Source organism: Falco punctatus (genome assembly GCF_963210335.1).
Source record: "Falco punctatus genome assembly, contig: scaffold_46, whole genome shotgun sequence".
NCBI lineage: Eukaryota > Metazoa > Chordata > Aves > Falconiformes > Falconidae > Falco > Falco punctatus.
This window is the reverse complement of record NW_027660143.1, coordinates 586,698-592,333: the sequence shown is the minus strand read 5'-3', so window position 1 is coordinate 592,333 and position 5,636 is coordinate 586,698. Positions and strand designations below refer to the sequence as shown.

The following is a 5,636-nucleotide window of genomic DNA, read 5'->3' as shown; positions in this document are numbered from 1 at the left end:
TTAACAAGCAGTCCATAATTGTAGATCCACAATCGACACCACCCTGTCATTCCCAGAAAGGTTCGCAATTCCTTTACCGTCTGGGGTTTTTTAGTTTGGCATATCACCTCTTTGCGGGCCTGCCCCAAAGTTCTCTGTCCCGCACTGATCTCATAGCCCAAATGATTCACTTTACGCTGCATTACCTGGGCCTTCTTCTTGGACACCCTGTATCCTTGAAGCCCTAAGAAATTCAACAGACTCACCGTCCACGCCATACAATCTTCCTCTGTGTTGGTAGCGATCAGGGTGTCATCCACATATTGTAACAATTTTCCTTTCTCGGACGGGGCTTCCCAGGATTCCAGGTCTCTCGCAAGCTGATTGCCGAAGATGGTAGGACTATTCTTGAATCCTTGCGGCAACACCGTCCAAGTGAGCTGGGTCCTTCGACCACTTTTAGGATTTTCCCACTCGAATGCAAACAACTTTTGGCTGGCTTCGTGGAGAGGGAGGCAAAAGAAAGCATCCTTTAAATCTAGAACAGTAAACCAGATTAATTCAGGTGCCAATACAGTCAGTAGGGCATACGGGTTTGCCACGACTGGGTAGAGATCCTCAGTAATCCTGTTCACTGCGCGCAAGTCTTGAACCACCCTATATGACCCATCGGACTTCCGAATAGGTAATGTAGGAGTATTGAATTCAGACTCACATTCCTTTAATAGTCCTAGCTGCAAAATTTTTTCTATCACTGGCCGGATTCCTTCCCTGTCCTCTTTCTTTAGAGGATATTGTTTAATCCTTACCGGTCGTTGACCTTCCTTTATCTTAACTTCAACAGGTGGAGCATTTTTCACTCTTCCAGGCACATCAGTAGCCCAGACTCCTGGATACACTTGGTTCAGAATTTCCTCATCAATTTTCTCTTCCGAGGGGAGACTAGTTAGGACTAGACTTAATGCCTGTGCATATTGTCGATCCTTTACCTCCAGAGTAATTTCCCCTTTTTCAAACGTGATCTTTGCTCCTAATTGTTCCAACAAATCTCTCCCCAAAAGTGCCTTTGGGGAGTTGGGCATGTATAAGAACTTGTGGATACCCCATTGTTTTCCCAATTTATACTTTAAAGGTTCGCAAAAATACGCCTTTTCACTTTGACCAGTTGCTCCCTGTACTACAACGTAATCATCTCCTAAAGGCATTAAGGCTTGATTCAAAACTGAATATGTTGCTCCTGTATCTATCAAAAACTCCACTTGCTGCTGCTTTTCCCCTAGCTTAATTATAACCAGTAGATCCGCTAGGGTAGATTCCCCAGGTTCCCGTCAGTCTTCTATTACGTTGGCTATCTTCACATTCACCGAGGTTTTCCGACCCCCTTCCCTGTTTCTAGGACATTCCCTTTTCCAATGACCAAAGCCCCTGCATATAGCGCACTGATCCCTTTCCAGTAGAGACGAATCTCGCCTACCACCTCTCCGTTCCCCTTTTTCTTGAATGGCAGCTATCAATTTCCTTTGTCCCCGCCGATATGCTTCTTCTCTATTACTAAACACCCTCCATGCTTCATCCAACAATATTTCCAAATTTCTACCTTCTGTAGAACGCAGCTTTTGAAGTTTTCGCCTTATGTCCCCTGCAGATTGACCCAGGAATAAAGAAACTAATTGCTGGATCCCTACCTCAGACCCAGGGTCCAGCGGCGTGTTACAGCGCATCACATCCCTCAGCCGATCCAGGAACTCAGACGGGGACTCAGAAGGAGTTTGCTTAACTGCATATAAAGCTGACCAGTTTATAGTTTTGGGAATTGGTCTCTCCATTCCCTTCAAAACCCATTCCTAATATTCCTGTAATCTTTGCATATGTGCCGATCTATTAGCATCCCACTTTGGGTCTTGGAGGGGGAAATGTTCCTTAACATCCCCTCCTGTAATTTTATAATGGTCTTCGGCCAAATTTCCTGCTGTTTTCAAAACTAGCTGTTTTTCAGTTTCAGTCAAATATTCCAATAATAATTGTATATCATTCCAATCGGGATTGTGTTGTTTTACGATAAATTGGAAATGCCTGGCTACACTTATCGGGTCACTTCTATAATCCTTTGCAATCTTTCTCCACTCTCCCAAATCAGCAGTGGAGAAAGGCACTTTAATTAGCATTGTTCCACCATCTGGCCCCACCGCCTCTTGGAGGGGTGCTTGTAAAATAGTCAGGGCAGACTTCTGCCGAGTGCAGGAAGATACAGGGCTATCAGGAGGATATGAAGCTCCTTCCGAGTCCGCATCCTGGTCCCGTGCCCGGGGGGGAGGTTTAAACAAGTCATTTAAGTCTTGTTCTGGGGCTTGGTGAACTTTGTCTGCCTTTGTACACCTCTGCCCAATGCTGCAGGAAGAACAGCATCTTTTCAGTTTACTTCTACCCCCTTTATTTTCTCGCTCCAATGCGAGTACCATAGGGTCCTGTGGGGGTGTTATCCCACAGTCCCTTTGCCACTCCAGATGGTTTCGCAGTGTGAAAAACATATCTGCATATGACACTTCATCCCATTTCCCTTCTCTTCTCAAGAACAGCATAAGCTGTAACAAAGTATTATAATCCAATGTTCCATTAAATGGCCACTTAACTTCACCCTCTAACTTATACAATGGCCACCACTGATTACAATATTTAATGAGGGTCTTTTTACTTTCTGTGCTTCCCTTCCCAACAATATCCTTCCAATGGGCGAGTATACAACCCAGAGGACTCTTTTTTAGTATCCCTCCTTGGGTGTTACCCATTTTCAATATACTCTTAAGGAATTTAAACTGACTTTTAAATTCTCTTTTCACGCCTGTCAGCCACACTCTCACTTATTCTCACTCAATTCCACTCTCACGGACGTCCATGCACTCAGAGAAAATCACACACACATAACTTCACACAAACACTATGATTCGACAAATTCAAATCGGTAGTCTATTCCAAATGCCTTATTGCCATAACCAAAATCAACACCAAGAGAAATCTAACATAGCATCGCTCCAGTTAACAACCTTTTAGCAGCTGCAAATATTTTGTGAATTACAAGAGGCCCGCTTACCCCTCTCCTGGCTCCCAACAACGAGATACAGCGGTTACCTCGAACTCAGTCGATCTATCCCCGAGATCGCTACCGGCCGCTCTATCAGCCAGCGAGTTTCCCAATTGCAGTCCCAAACCCTATAGGTACCCAACCCACGGGCACTATGCTGCACGCCAGACGTCTCTGGCGATTTATCAGCAGCCCCGAATGTGCGTACGCTCAAGTCCCTTCGTTAAACATACCGTTAAATCCGCAGCTTCAAGAGGCTGTTGTCCACTCCCGCGGTGATCGGCCGGCAGCGGAGACTCCTCCGAGTAAAATGCTCGGGGCGCGCCTAGGAGCGTCCGCTCCGCAGTCGGTCCCGCAGCCGAGTGGAGATCCTCCTGGCTGGCTTGCCATAACTGACGTGCGGAAAGCAGACTCCACAATCAGTAAGATTGTGAAGTAGGTATGTTTATTCAGTGCTGGGCAGCACGGGGGGTAGTCCCGCCAAAACCGTGTGCGCCTGACACGAAAACTTGCTCTGTTTTTATAAGGCATCTCATTACATATTCATAATGTGTTGCAATACGCCTATACATATGCATTACCTATCCCCGCTTCGTATTAAAATTAGTTCTGCGAGCCATTTCCATATTTTTTTCTCGACTGAGTTTGCGCAGTGTCCCCTGGTGGTGGTCGTCAGGGGTCCTGAGGATGAAGGCAGGTGAGTCTTCCTCGTGACCTCCCACATCTGGCGCAGGCTCAGTAACGTCCTGCTCTTTGTCCAAACCGCAGAACCAGCTTTGGCTTGTTCTTGCAAGGTTGTAATTGTTCTTTTGACTTATATGGTCATAAAGCTGGACTTATATGGTCATCAGGCTCTTTACTCCCGTATACCTTATCACAACACCCAAGCAAACCATGTAAGATCTGGCAAACAGCTAAGCAGACTATTATAATCGTTAAACTTTACCCTGTCTCTTAACCCCCCTCTCCCTCACTGGTAGCTACTACAAAGTGCTAGAGCACTTTCCAGGAGATCTGAGAGAGACAAAGCTCTACAAGAGGCTCCCAACCCACGCACCAGGTATTTGCTGCACCTTTGGCCTGTGCGCCCATTGGCATTCTGCTTTGGGGCTAAAGTGCAGTTTTGAAGCTGCTGCCAGCTCATCTCCACTTAAGAGCTCATTCTAATGAAGAATATTGGATCCCAGGGACCAGATCAAACCTACTGGAAAACCAGGTTCTGGACCCCACAGGGTTTTTGTCAGGGTCTCAATACCAATTGCTTTGATCTATCATCTCTGATTGCACTTGCTACTCGAGACAAACTGCTGATAAAGCTGCTGATAAATTCTTAAATGCCTCTTCCACCAGCTCAGAGCTTGCCCATTTCTTAACACTGCCCTTGGTCTGCAGGAACTGAGCTCCTAGAGCTGTCGTCTGCCCCGCAGGATCTTCCAGAGCCCAAGGGCAGTCCAGCTGCCTTCTTACAATTGCTCTTTCAGTCTAGCAGAATCAGCCTTGCACGACTGTGCACTGAAGACACCGTTGCACTATAAAACTCAACTCTGCAGCTTGCAGAGTTTAAGCAGAGGTTGCGCCATGCTTCAAACACTATAATCAACAGCAAAACCCACGTGCCCTGCCCATCTCCAGCCACGGCAGCAGTACAGCAGCTCACATGCTCTGGTTCCTTTTTGTCGCTGTTTCCCAACTATATTATCACACCACAGTGTTTTGCACAAAAAGAGATGAGCTCCCTACCTCTGCGTGCTGATGCAGTAGCGGGCCACCCGGTTACCAATGTTGCAAACCAGCAGCGTTTTCTGGGTGCTGTACTTGACGGGACAGGCTGAGAAGTTCACCTGGTCGGGGAAGTCCAGGATAGCTCGGGCACCTATAGCTCGGATAGGCACAACAAACTTCTCCCTTTCTGTGATGCAGATGAGCTCGTGGAAATAATCCTGCAGGGAAAGAAACAATCTCAGCACAATGCTTTTAGCACCATTCCCACGGCAGAAGGAAAACTGCTGTTTTCTAGGACTGTAGCAGTATCGTTCAGTAACGCAATAGTACTTCTTACCTTCATGAGCTTTCATTCCAGTAGCATGACTTGCACAGGGTTGTTAACTTGCAAAGAAGAAACAAGCTCACTGATTCACCTGCTTTCGCAGCAAGCTGGCAGCACCACAATTACCTGATGCTTTGATTCTGAGACACCAGAACAGCCTCTTCGTGCAAGGGATCACAGCACTAATGGAACCTGCTTCAATCCCCACCGCAGACTATTGGAAGCACCACTGAGAACCCAGCTGTGCCACAGCACTAACTCCAATGCCAGCAACGCGGCGACCTCGTTGAAGTTTGGCAGGGGATGCTCAGGTACACTTTCAAAAGGACTTCACCACATACGTGATCAATGGTCAGTCTTTGGTGAAATACTTCACAAGCTGGTGACGTACGGAATTAGACAATTGCGGCAGTGTCAGGGCAGTGTAGGGTACAGCTGTATTTCCTGCCCCTTCTCACAGCGTTACAGGGCCAAGGCTGGGGACACGCACCCTTCAAAAGCCACCTGGTCCATCTCCCCACACCAGAGCTG

General features: G+C 47.0%; 1 long non-coding RNA gene across 1 annotated transcript; it reads right to left on the bottom strand.

The window, feature by feature from the left end:
- Positions 1 to 1,951: 1,951 nt before the first annotated feature.
- LOC308057836 lies at positions 1,952 to 3,869 on the bottom strand. Its single transcript, XR_013925486.1, has 2 exons — positions 3,292 to 3,869; positions 1,952 to 2,561 (listed from the first exon to the last, which is right to left on the bottom strand). It is a non-coding gene; the product is annotated as an uncharacterized lncRNA (long non-coding RNA).
- Positions 3,870 to 5,636: the final 1,767 nt, after the last annotated feature.